The sequence below is a fragment of the Lathamus discolor genome, chromosome Z (assembly GCF_037157495.1).
Source record: "Lathamus discolor isolate bLatDis1 chromosome Z, bLatDis1.hap1, whole genome shotgun sequence".
Classification (NCBI taxonomy): domain Eukaryota; kingdom Metazoa; phylum Chordata; class Aves; order Psittaciformes; family Psittacidae; genus Lathamus; species Lathamus discolor.
In genome coordinates this window covers 107,452,132-107,466,000 of record NC_088909.1, presented here as the reverse complement: position 1 = coordinate 107,466,000, position 13,869 = coordinate 107,452,132, and the positions used below count along the sequence as shown (strand labels likewise).

Genomic DNA, 13,869 nt, shown 5'->3' with positions numbered 1-13,869 from the left:
GCATTACTCTCTTTTCATTTTAATAATCAGCTATTTGCAATGTTGGCAAGAGATATTTTCAATATGATTTCTAATCTGACAGAATTATACTGAAGGCTCTTATAGAGAAAAAGAAAGTCTACGTTTTCTTCTTGGTGGGCCTTCTTCAGTTAAAGAAATAGTATTTGCTGCAGCTGTAACCCTTTGAAAAGTCTCTGAAAGAAATACTATTCATTATTTTTACCTTGGTTAACTGACCTCTTTTATCCGTTTGTTTTCTCCTGTTAAAGTTAGGGGGATGTTTTATAAAGCTCTGGATGAAACTATGCAACTGATTTGTACACCTAGTACTGCAAACAACTGTTGTTAACAAACTGTAATGACATTGACACGAGTGCCAAATAAATGACAAGACACTTAAAATGTATGTATGTGTAACCAAGGAAAGAACAATAGAAACAACTGCTAAGTGTCTCATGTTTCTGAAAACACCCTGGTACAATAAAGTTTCTACCACTAGTGTTAGGTTAGATCCCTTTTTGAGGTGTTTGCAAAAGAAGCCTTGGGTCAAGGAGGCTGTCAGCATAAGAAGGTTTTGAGCTGGAAAATGAAGCTACTCCAGCTCTGAGCAACTTCAGAGGGGTATGAAAAGTGTTGAACACCCCCAAGCCCATGGTGCATTATTTGGTGACCAGTAAACATACATGTTATTGGCAAATTGATGTTGAGATATCCTTCAAGCGTATATAAAAATGGGCATGTGGCTTTTTTGGAATGGGTAATAACAATGAAGCTGTTCTGGTCCATCTTCTGAGGAGTAATCAGGGACTATTAAATCCTGTGGATAGCTCAGCTGTTGTGCACATGGACCAGTCATGTTCAGGGAAACCAGAGTTTTCCAGGAATTGTGGAGTGAGAAAACGAAAGCATGCAGCTGTGGTGGAGCTGCAGATGTCGCAGGCAAGCGACACCCGGTTTCTTTAGCCTGAGAAAAGAGCTGAAAGCATAAACAGCCCTTGGGAAATGAATCAGTTGTTCCTCCTCCTCCTGCTCCTTCTCACAGTGGCCTCCCACGAGTGAGCCACACAGCATGCAACAGCCATGACCCATGTCACTGATGCCCTCCTTTGGAAGATGAAGCCCACCCATGTCCACATCCTTGGGATGAGGCCAGGCTGGGTTGGAAGGAATTCAGCAGCACTGGCACCAAATTCTGATAGTTGAATTTTATGGTTTGGGTTTTTTTTTTTTAACTGATCAGAAAGCTCATGATCTTCATTCTACCTCAGCCATTTGGGTTGTCTCCTGCTTCCAGCTGCCAGTAGGTCATGGGAGTTAGTTGTGCAGAAGGTGGCCATCCCCTGGTGAGTTCCTGCTGGGCTGGAAGTGGGTGCCCCTATGCAAGCCTCACATGAAAACATTATCTTCCTGAGGTACCTTGATTTGGAAATGGTGGGCTGAGGCTTCTCATGGCCCCCAGAACCCACACCAAGGCATGGCCAGGCTGTTTCAGCGCAGATCCTAGCCTTGGGGCTGCCATTGAAGAAACTCTTTACTCCCATGTTATTTCCAAAATGTCAAGCTGTGAAACTAAATGACCTGAAAAATTCTATTTGGAAGGAAAAAAATAAAAAAGAAAGAGGTTTGCAGCAGTGAGTGCAAACATCACATGCTAGAAACACCCTGATCCCTCCAAGTGCACCACAGAGAGAGAGATCTCTAGTTTAAAAGGAACAATAATCTCTGCTCTATATTTTAAGGCTATTAACACGGGCTCAGAACTGCGAGGCCAGCTATATATCAGCGATGAGTGCTTATATATTGCTTGGCTCCTCTAGCTTCATTTCCTTGGCCTGCACATTATAAAATGATGATGCAACTTCCAACATATCCCTAACGATAGCCTTGTCATTACTCCAGCACTGTAGGCCGCCACAACATCTGTCTTAAAATTCATGAGAAAGACACTCCTATGTCACCAAAGGTGTCAAATCTGGAAGCATTTAATCACATGGATAAGCACTTAGATTTCAACAGGCATTCAAAAAATGACCAGTCTATAGGATGTCAAAACGGTGTATCTGCCTAATCACACAACAGTCCACTGGGTTTCCTCATGCTAGTTCTTCCAGCATAACATTTACTATTTGCTCTACCTTGCCAGACATATCCATATCACTCCAAAGCAATTCTACAGCAACCAGAGATCATTTGGCTGCAGTAGGGTCGATTTCACTGGCTGCAATATATATAGAGACAGTTTACCTAAGAGCACTATTAAAACAGTTGAAGTAATGCAGCCTAGTGTATTTGGTTCCCTGTATATCCAACTTGGGTTACTGTCTGATCTCAGTGGTCCTAATGTTATGCCACAAAGATGACTGGAGCGTTAAGAGCATGTCTCCTATGAGACAGGCTATTTTAGCCTGAAGAAGAGAAGGCTCTGGGGAGACCTTAGAGCAGCTTCCAGTGCCTAAAAGGGCCAAAAAGGAATCTGGAGAGGGGCTTTGGACAAGTGCCTCTATGGCCAGGACAAGCGGGAACAGCTTTAAAATGCCAGAGGGGAGATTTAGATTAGATATTAGGAAAAATCTTCCCTGTAAGGGTGGTGAGACACTGGCACTGGTTGTAAAGGCTGCACAGCCAAGAACAGTACCAAGAATAGTGGCTTTTTTCATGAAAACAGAAAGATTTAGCTTTATTTGCTTTTCAGTTTATGAGACCCTAAAAATACTTCAAACTTCAATGCCTGCCTCTGTTTGTAGTTTGCCCTTTCATTAAATGGGATTTTCTTTAGCAGCTAGCTATTTTGCACTGGGAGCCTGCTCCTTCTTCTCTTTTGAAACTAGAAGCATAACTGAACCCATGCAATTTTATCACATCTCACCAGACTTGGTCAATATTTCTTTTAATATTCAGTTTACTTGAAGTGCTAAGTGTGTAATGATCCCATCTTCCCTAAAGAATATGAAATATACATAAAGAAGATAATAGCTTTTGTAACTGCAAGTTCAAGCAGCATGATCTAGCACACAATAAATCTCAGACTAAAAAAAAAAAAAAAAAAGCTGAATCCTATTATTGGTTGTATACAATTTTAATGCTAGACTCATGAGTTTCAGCCCTCAGCTTTGGCAATAGTGTGTAGAGCTATGAGTAGGATACATTCCATGCACTAGCAACTGCAAAGCACTGGCCAGAGAGCAGAGGAAGTGGGACTGTGTGTTTACACCTGCCTTGCCAGACCTCTGCAACCCTGCACCTGCAGAGGGGGTTACTCCTTAGAAAAAATAAAATACATTATCAGAGAAACCCATCACCTGAAAAAAATCTGATTGCTTGCAGGGCATGAAACCCCCTTCTCCAAACACACCTTTTTGAGGAGGTAACATACATACAGCTTGTCAAGAATCTGGCTTGCAAATCAAAATCAATACTATAACGCCCCCTCTTTAAATCATTCGCAGATCCATCTGTGTAATGGCTCCTCAAGTGTAATTCCCTATTAAGAGGCTTTATCTGGAGAGATAAGCAGCTGGTTCCCATGTCACTAATTGCTGTCTGCTGTGATTTTAAAACATCTGCACCATTGTGCTCTTCATTTTCATATTCTAATCACTCTGAAACTTGAAAAAGGTACATCATTGATTGTTTCTGTGGGTTAATTAGTACACAGTCTCCTTGTAGAGACAATTTAAAGGCAGTCAGAACCTCAATCAGCAAGTTTGTTTTAAAAATTAATAACATCGGGAGCGTCTGCAGAGACTGGCATCCACAGTGACACATCAGAGTGTGCTCTGGGGACATACCATCCTTTGTTATCTTCTTCATAGACTGGAAATAAAATTAAAATAAATAAATAAATAAATGGAAAGAAAAAGAGGAAAGCTTTCCTAAATTAATAATGTCACTTAGAGTCTTGGGAAGTGGTTGCTTTTATCTCGGGGCCACCCCTGCCTCTCCAGTGAGAACAAATCTCATAAAAACACTGTATGTGTGGTCTAGAAACTTGTAAGCCATTTTTGGTAGTAATTTTGGCAACTGGGAGCTGGTATCTCACTGGAAATCCATGGGGTGAAGATGTGAGTGCTTGGATGTCTGTGGGCATTTGCTCTGCTTGTCACCTGGGTTGGCTAGATGCTTGGTCACAAGGCATTGTCTCCAAGCCATGAAGAGGACGATTTTAGCTCAGGCACAACACTCTGCTATGGCAGTGGTATTACATGCAAAGTGGACCTTCCCTGCAACGAGCCATCTCAGAGCAAAGCCAAGCCTGAATTCATATCTGTTTTAGCATAAGCATCTACTCAGAAGTACTCCAGACAATGTTGATGACAGAACCTTGCTGCCTAGTAAAAAGTCAACCTAAGATTTTTCAAGACTGAATGAATAAAAGTGGTGGCACTAAGGTTAAGTGGATAATGCAACAGGCACCCATCCCCTGAAAAATAAGACTCTGTTTTGGTTCATCAAAAATAGCTCCTAAAAAACCTCAAGAAGCTCCAGGTGATTTGTTCCTCTTGAAAAAGCTTCCTCTTCAGTTTCTGCTTTCTAGACATGCATGAAAACTTATTACTGGAGAAGAAAACCTTTTGAGAGAAAAAAAGCCCTAAGAATACTAGCTCCAACACATTAAATAATCCTGGTTCAGCTCATACTCTTGCTCAAAATGGAGCGTTTCCTCTCATGTCCCAGTGGGAGAGCTGCAAATTGCTCACCTGAAGGCTGTAATCAGAACTACAGGTTAGAGATATATCATGTACTTTGGTGAATGCACTGAGCCTTCCTGAGGTAGCATTGCTCTGTAAAGAAAAGATGCCAAGTTGAGGCGACACCAGGTTCAGGGCAATTTAACTCTGGCCTGATGGCTTACAGGTTGAGCTGTCATCAACATGAGATGAGATAATTCACAGGAGAAGCCTGTGATCAAGACAAGTCACTTAATAATTTGAAGTGTCTGAAATGGTTTCAGGAAGTCTTTTAGGTCCTCAGTGACTAACCAGAGAGAAGGGATCACAAACCAGTATATGACACTTAGTGGAAGCACAAACAACAGTAGCGTCTTCTAAGAAACCTCACTGAAATCTAGTTGAAAACTGATGCAGAGGCTTTAATACCAATTAAATTACTAATGGAAAACAAATCATCAGATGATAAAATTCATCACTATCATCCCAAACGAGGGAACCTTCCAGATCAGACTGTCAGATTGATCACTCCCAGTGTTTACTTCTTCCCCAGCTCTCTGCGTCTTCAATAGCATGAAGCCCAACCACCACCCCACTCACAGGAGTAAGGGTTGTTTGTTAGGCATCAAAAGACAGGCAGGAATTAACATGAAGTTACAGGGGCACTTCCTGAGAGCAAGACACAGTGTGAGGTGGGAGTGGGTCAATTAGAAGCAAAGCATCACCTGTTTGTGTCCATTCACTGAACACAAACACTGCAGACTGATGCAAGTCTTGTGCACATCAGGAGGGTTTTCACTGAAGCTGCTGGAGGTCCTTCCAGGTTTGTACCCTCATTGCTATGTAGATCTTTCTTCCTTAAAGATATTTGTGTAATTGTGTCAATACAGACAAATTGAAGTTCAGGCTTTTGCATTATGATTGTTTTGAGAATATCTGTGTAAACAAGTATTCTTAAAGGTATCTTTAAGGAAAAGACAAAGCAATGCCCAGACATTATTGAAGGGTCCAAAGGTGCTCACATGGTTGCAAAGTGTAATTTTTCACGCATTCCTGGTAAAAGCATCATCATTTACTAAATAGTTCAGAAATTCAAAAGTTACTCCAGATTAATTCTGCTACCAGCTTTAAACTGGATGACATGCATGCTGTTTCAGTCTTCTGCTGGATTTCAGACATTCTCATTTTCCAGGTACATGGATTGAGGATTTTACTTAGGCAAATTGCAACATGTTTAATTTCATAAAGGTAGGATTTGATGCTGAGAGATGATCTGCTCCTTACTAGTGTCATAGACTATGCACGTATTTTCTTTATCAAATGTTTAAACAACCCAACTCTTTTCAGGGCTTTGCATTAAGCACCACCCCTGGAAGACTCCAAACAATGGGATTTTTCTGTCATCTCCAACAAAGAGCCCCTCACCATGACATAACAATGCAGTTTAAATATTGTGTTTAAGCATGACTCAGTTTGCTGCCACAGTTTAGGGACATGGCAGACAGCAGTCGGGCACCAGCTAAGGTGGACTACAATGGGACTCATACAATTTTGCCCACTCATCTGGTGAGATAGCCCTGATTTGGTCCTTGTTTGGCCTCACGACAGTGCAAAGATATTTAAGCAAGCACTTCCGACATTATGTCCACAAAGCCAGGATTCGCAGAGCAAGATGCCTTTGCTAAGCTGCGTGCTTTTGTTTGTCCAAAAGCCTTACTAATGAACTTAGCAACAGTGATATTAAGGCTGAATTATTCATATATAGAACATACTTCTATCATTTCAGAAGTGGTATAGTTTGTAGAGCTCTATCTAGCTCTTCCCAGTATGTAACTATGATGTTGCACATCCAGGTTTCTATCTCATTCTACTCTTCAACTTTGCTGTGTAACTTCAAGTTGTAGAGGGCAATGTACATCTGTACAGTGACTTTGCCAAGTCAAACTGCAGAAGGATCCCAAGATGGACTGATACCTATAGAAATGTGAACAGTAAGTGTTAATCATCTTTGAAAGGTTTGTGATGTTATCTAGGGCGTTAATGCTTCAGCACGTCTCGAATTACTAAATTGGAAATAAGCATGTGAGCAGCTGTGAACTGTGTGTTTCTCCTATGATTTTGTAAAAGCCTGCAATGCTTACTTTACATTGAAAGATTTCTTTTATCCATCATTTCGTATAAGAATTGCAGTGTGTCCCTGAATACTTTTTTCCAAGGGGTGGAGGAAATATAAATGTTTTTTCCGTTGGGGCCAGTGAGTCTTTCCATTAGAGTTAAATACTTTGGTTATAAATTGAGTCCTTTAATGTCAAGGAGATGCTGAATTCACCTGAAAACAGGCATTTAGAGAAGCTTATAAAAGCTGTGAGCTTCAGTCAGTTAGCTCATCTTTCTTTTAGCATGCACTTCATTTAGCAGTTACTGATGGGCAGATTAATTCTTTCAAAGCATCCTGATAGCAGCTAAGGTCTAGCATGAAGTATTGCATGTGCAGCAGCATTAGAAAAGACTCCAGAAGTCTGCCAGGACATCTGCCTGGTGTAGCTGGGTTATGAAAATTTAGAGGAGAGCTGAAATATACATCATCTTTCCACCTCCCTGCATTAAGATACAAGTCCTGTGCCATGAGTTCACAGAAAGCATCGCCTTCAGCAAATTCGCCCTGAATAGATGAACTTCAGTGATCTGCAGCAAAATGTGGGAGGTTTGTTCCCTTTGGGAAATCTGCTTGAAGAAGTCATATGTGACAACTTTCTGTCTCCACTGGGTATACGCTGAAAAGTCATCACGCTTTGTGCAAAGCCAGCCCACAATGCGGGGTGTACCATCCAGACATAGGACATATTCAGGATTCTCTCAAAAAGCTGGTCTCAGATCAAACTCCCAAGTGGGATTCTCTTGTTTTCACCAGTAAAATAATTATATTCTGGTGGAAGATAATAGGAGGACACTCATCTTCCCTTGCACTGTGTGCAGTCATTTGAACTGTCCAGCAAGAATGCAAGTGAAACCTGCCCCACTGGCAAAAGGATACAGGATGAGTGGAGCTTCAACACTTTTATCCTCTCAGTTAGCGCACCACTTGTGCCAATTTTCACTATTCTTGGCAGATAAAAAGTGATCCCTCACCCTTTTCCTTAGAACCAGCAGCAACCCCAGGACGTGATAACTGGGGAAGTTTGCTGCACATGTTGAAAATGTCAACAGCATGGTAGGCATCTGTTTCTGGACTACAGATGATGCTCCTGTGGCTTAGTTGATGATTTTAGTCCTCAATTAGGTGATTTTAGTTTACACCCTTGAGGAAGTCAGGTTTGAAGACAATCAGCACTGCGCTGGAATGCCTGAGGCATAGAATACAAGGAGGCTGAAGTCCACCTGAAAATCCCCTTTCAAGACCGTAACAGCAGTGATTTGTGGCAGCAGCAAAATCACAAGCTGCCCTGGCTAAACCTGAATGCTCTCCTTAAGAACTGATTTTACTATCCCCTGGTTTCAGCCCCTTGCAGACGCCTTTTCCACTCACGTATTTTTGCAGGCTCCCCATCACACATCTAGCCAAGCCTTTCCCACTGAGGAAAATTCAGCCAGGATAGCGATAATGTTTTAGAGCAACAGCAAAAAAAAATATAATGGCATAAGATTTTCTGTGGCATGCGTGGCAATGCTAGGTGAGGTGATGATGAGTGACACCATATTTTGGATGCATAGCTATGCTTTTTCTGAGCAACACGTATTTCTGCTTTGATGATCATCCCTCATCTCTTTCCTCCCCTCCCTCCCCAGCTATGGCAAAATCACCTTTACTAATAAGTCTCCATTTAGTGTGCTATAAAATATATATATATATGTATATATATAGCGTGCTATAAAACCAGTCGTTTCTCAGATCATAAAAGGGGCTCAACTGGACTGCATCATTTTGCTGAAGTGAGTTTTCTAGTGGAGCGATTCTCTCTTCTAAATGCCACAGTCCCCCACTACCAGTATTTATAAAATGCAATTTTCTGTATTTTATTAAGTGTGAATCACCAGCAGAAATCCATTTGTGAGCTGAACCCAAGATTTAAATGTCCCTTGATTTTATACTTTCAAGACTTTCCCAACCATTTTCACAATGACGACACCAGGGTAACCACAGTTTAATTAAGGTTAAAGCAGCATCACTTAAAGGCTCTAATCAAATTTGGTATTGTATTCTATGTACATAAATCACAGAATCATAGAATAGTTAGGGTTGGAAAGGACCTCAAGATCATCTAGTGCCAACCCGCCTGCCATGGGCAGGGACACCTCACACTAAACCATGCCATCCAAGGCTTCATCCAACCTGGCCTTGAACATTGACAGGGATGGAGTATTCGCAGCTTCGCTGGGCAACCCTCACTACCCTCACAGTAAAAAATTTCTTCCTTATGTCCAATCTAAACTTCCCCTGTTTAAGTTTTAACCCATTACCCCTTGTCCTGTCACTACAGTCCCTGATGAAGAGTCCCTCCCCAGCATCCCTATAGCCCCCCTTCAGACACTGAAAGGCTGCTGTGAGGTCTCCACGCAGCCTTCTCTTCTCCAGGCTCAACAGACCCAACTTCCTCAGCCTGTCTTCATACGGGAGGTGCTCCAGTCCCCTGATCATACTTGTGGCCCTCCTCTGGACTTGTTCTAACAGTTCCATGTCCTTTTTATGTCAAGGACACAAGAACTGTACACAATACTCCAAGTGAGGTCTCATGACAGCAGAGTAGAGGGGCAGGATCACCTCCTTCGACCTCCTGGTCATGCTCCTTTTGATGCAGCCCAGGATACCGTTGGCTTTCTGGGCTGCGAGTGCACACTGCTGGCTCATGTTCATTTTCTCATGGACCAGCACCCCCAAGTCCTTCTCTGCAGGGCTGCTCTGAATCTCTTCTCTGCCCAATCTGTAGCTCTGCCTGGAAGTGCTCTGACCCAGGCGTGGGACCTTGCACTTGGCACGGTTGAACTTCATGAGGTTGGCATCAGCCCACTTCACAAGCATGTCAAGGTCCCTCTGGATGGCATCCCTTCCCTCCAGCGTATCAACAACCGAACCACACAGCTTGATGTCATCGGCAAACTTGCTGAGGGAGCACTCAATACCACTGTCCATGTCACCGACAAAGATGTTGAACAAGACCAGTCTCAACACTGAACCCTGAGGGACACCACTCATTACCGGTCTCCAGATGGACGCTGAGCCATTGACCACAACTCTTTGTGTGCGGCCGTCCAGCGAGTTCTTTACCTACCGAGTGGTTCACCTATCAAATTGATGTCTATCCAATTTAGAGACAAGGACATCATGCGGGACAGTGTCAAACACTTTGCCCAAGTGAAACCATGCTTTTTGTTTTTCATGTGCCTTAGCATGCCTTCCAGGAGAATGTGCTCCAAGATTTTGCCAGGCACAGAGGTGAGACTGACTGGTCTGTAATTCCCCAGGTGATCTATTTTCCCTTTCTTGAAAAAGGGGGTTATATTTCGCTTTTTCCAGTCATCGGGAACTTCATCTGACTGCCATGATTTTTGAAATATGATGGCCAGTGGCTTAGCAACTTCATTCACCAGCTCCTTCAAGGCCCACAAATAGATTTCCTCAGGTCCTACGGACTTCTGTACATTCAGATTCTTAAGATGGTCTTGAACCAGACCCTCTCCTACAGTGGTCCTAGGGTCTTCATTCTCACAGTCCCTGTGTCTGCCTTCCAAGACTTGGGTGGTGTGGTCAGAGCATTTGCCAGTGAAGACCGAGGCAAAGAAGTCGTTAAGAACCTCAGCTTTCTCCAAATCCAGGGTAGCCAGTTCTCCTGATAGCCTCCTCAGGGGGCCCGTGTTGTCCCTAGTCTCTTTTATTCGCTACGTACCTATAGAATCCCTTCCTGTTATCCTTAACATCCCTAGCCAAGTTCAATTCTAACTGGGCCTTATCTTTCCTAACCTGGTCCCTAGCTTCCCGGACAACATCCCTGTATTCTTCCCAGGCTGCCTGTCCCTGCTTCCACCTTTTATAAGCTTCTTTTTTCCTTTGAAGTTTCCTCAGCAGCTCCTTATCCATTCAAGGAGGTCTCCTGGCCCTCCTGCTGTACTTCCTTCTTGTTGGGATGCAACACTCCTGAGCTTGTAGCAGGTGATCCTTGAATATCAACCAACGGTCTTGGGCCCCCCTGCCTTCTAGAGCTATATTCCGTGGACCCTTCCTAAGCAGGCTTCTGAAGAGGCCAAAGTCTGCTCTCTTGAAGTCCAGGGCAGTGAGCTTGCTGCACACTCTTCTCACTGTCCTGAGGATCTCAAATTTGACCATCTCATAATCGCTACAACCAAGGCTGCCCTGGAGTGTCACATTTCCAACCAGCCCTTCCCTGTTGATGAGCACGAGGTCAAGCATGGCAGCTCTCCTTGTCAGCTCCTCTATTTGCAGAAGGAAGTTGTCTTCCACACAATCGAGGAACCTCCTGGATTGATTGTGCCAGTCCGTACCCTCCCTCCAACGGATACCAGGGTTGTTGAAGTCCCCCATGAGAACAAGGGCCTGTGAGCGTGAGGCTGTTCCTATGTGTCTGTAGAGTGCTTCGTCCACAGATTCCTCTTGATCAGGCAGTCTGTAACAGATCCCCACAATAATGTCCCCCATAGCTGTTCTCCCTTTAACTCTGACCCACAAACTCTGTGTTGACTGCTCAATATCAACAGCAAACAAAAATCACTGCTCAAAATCAACAGCAGCACAGACCAGAAAAAGAAAGGGCAGAGAAGTGTGGTCTAGAAAAGAAGACTGAAAAGCACCCCCAGTGCATCTTTGTGCTTAAATGACCCCCAGACTTCTCTAACTTCTCACCTAAGAAATGAAGGGTGAAATTCAGCTTACTGAGTCCCCAGTCTTTCACCCGTGAGGCTGAACTGGCAGGTGGAAAGTGCTTTAATATAAATTCAGGCCTGGCATTGGCATCTGGAACAGCAAAGCTTGTAGGTCTCCTGGGTCAGAATTTGGCTTAGCCTGTGCTGAAGATCTGCTCTGAAGAAACCCTTAAATTCTTGCAACTGTGCAGAAATCCAATGATTTCTATGTACAGGCTCCCCTTAGGAATGGAGACATCAAGACTAAACACAGCGATGATGTGGTACCACCAGCACTTCAGAGCATTGCCCTTTTAATTGCCCTTCTAGTAACTCATCTAAGTACATTTCTTTGCTCTACACGTTGACAAAGCAAAACTATTCCCAGTCCTGTTATTGCTTCCTCTTAAGTGCTGTGTGCTCGAGTTGAGTAACTCTATAAAAATACTGACACTGAAGATACAGCTCCCACTCCCAGCAGCTTGGCACACAGGGTAAATCAGAAGCAGGGAGTACACATTTCAGACCTCAAAGTGCATTTCTCCACTGCTCAGGGAGAAAGTTATGTCTCTTTCTTTTCAAAATGCAACTTGTTCTGAAGCACTGGAATAAGAAGAGTAGGCAGAAGACAAGTGTTTCCAGGAGCTACTTGAGTAGAGGGAGATAGGCTAAAACACAGGTAAAACTGGTGCTATAAGCATCTGAGGTTCATGTCAAAGGGAATAAAAATACAGAGGAAAAGAGTGCTACAAGAAGGTCCTTCAGTTTAGCACACGTACAGGGTTTGAAACTGAAGCTAGAAAAACTGAGATGAGAAATATGGGCCACATTTTTAATAAGGGATATAAATAATCATGAGAACAGCTTATGATAGCAATGGATTCTATATTACTGGAAGTTGCTGTTAAATCAAGGCTGGGTATTTTTCTAACTAATATGCATTAGTGCTATTGGACTTGTAACAGGAATACATTTAGGCAAATCCCCTGGTATGAGTTGCACAGGAGGTTTGACAATGACTTCTAACCTTAAAAATCTGCTATATATATCCTCTCCATATTTCCTTCAGTGTTTTGTCCATCCTCTTTATATGTCCTCTCTGTATCCTCTCTATATTTCCTTCAGTGTTTTGTCTGTCCTGGTGTTTAGCAATTCCAGCTATGTGTCTTCAAACCCTTCCTCTGGGAAGCTATATCCCAGTGTAATAAATTTCACTCCCCCGGAATAATTTCCATCCCTAGACATATCTTCGTTCTGGATTCATCCCAACAATTCCTCCTCATCCTTGGCACCAAAGAAAATATTTCTCATTTTTAACAATTCATTTCACTTGCCATATTCCCTGCTGCTATAAAGCAGCATCTCCCACTAGGACAACAGAGTTGATTTACTAGGAAAGGCCATTCTATCTTGACAAGCCCAGTGAGATGTGGCTCCCCCTGGAACAAGGATGGTCAGCATTGTACCACACGTGGTTCTGCAAGGGCGAGTGGTGCCAAATGCCATCAGCTCATGAAACTCAGACTACCACGGTGGCACAGGGGAAGATACTGCAATTCCTGTTGCCATTTCCATGTGCTGCTCAAACATGGACTCTTGACAGGCAACTATATGTGAAATAGTCCTCCAGACTTTGTCCCCACCAAATAACTGACATTTGGCCCCGAACTTTAAAAGGAGCACCAAGCCTAATACTAAATCTGGATCTAAGTCTCACAGACATCTGTAAAACAGCAGGAAATCACAACATCCTGGATCTGAAAACATTAAGAACCATGGAGTCAGTTTTAGGCATTGGCTGCTTTTTGTTATTGCCCTTTTTCTGTTTTATGTATGGAAGAATGTATAGATTCTGTCTTTTCTGGTTTAAATTTCTCTGCTGTTTTGTATGCTGCATCACAGTCTCAAAATATGAGCCCAAGTGCAAACCACTGAAATGCTGGAGGTCTCTGCCTCAATCCAAATGTCACACTTGGTGTTCCAAAGGGTGCGTGGGGGTTTCTTGGGTGAAGAGGTGAACAAAGAGCAAAAGCTAAATCTCTAACCACAGCACAAAAAGGTTGCATATGTCAAAGTCACTGGTGCAAAGACTTTTCAGTGACTGCTTTAAATATACTTCAAATGAGAAAAAAAATCTGTTATACTTTAAGTATTTACTTATTATTCAATAGTCATTATTTCTTTTTGTGGTTTCCCCTCTTTGTTCTGTTTTCTGCTAGACAGTGAATACACTTCTGCATAGTGCCCCTTTAAGGATTTCTCTCACGGATGCATGCATATCTAAGAAAAACCTTCTGAAATCAGTGCAGATTCATCACCCACCCTGCACACGACCTTATCAGCAGTTGTG

At 42.9% G+C, this 13,869-nt stretch overlaps 1 protein-coding gene across 4 annotated transcripts in view; it reads right to left on the bottom strand.

Annotated features, from left to right (window-relative positions):
- Positions 1 to 13,869, bottom strand: part of SETBP1 (SET binding protein 1) — a 273,582-nt gene that overhangs the window by 82,188 nt on the left and 177,525 nt on the right. The gene's annotated exons all lie outside the window — the stretch shown is intronic.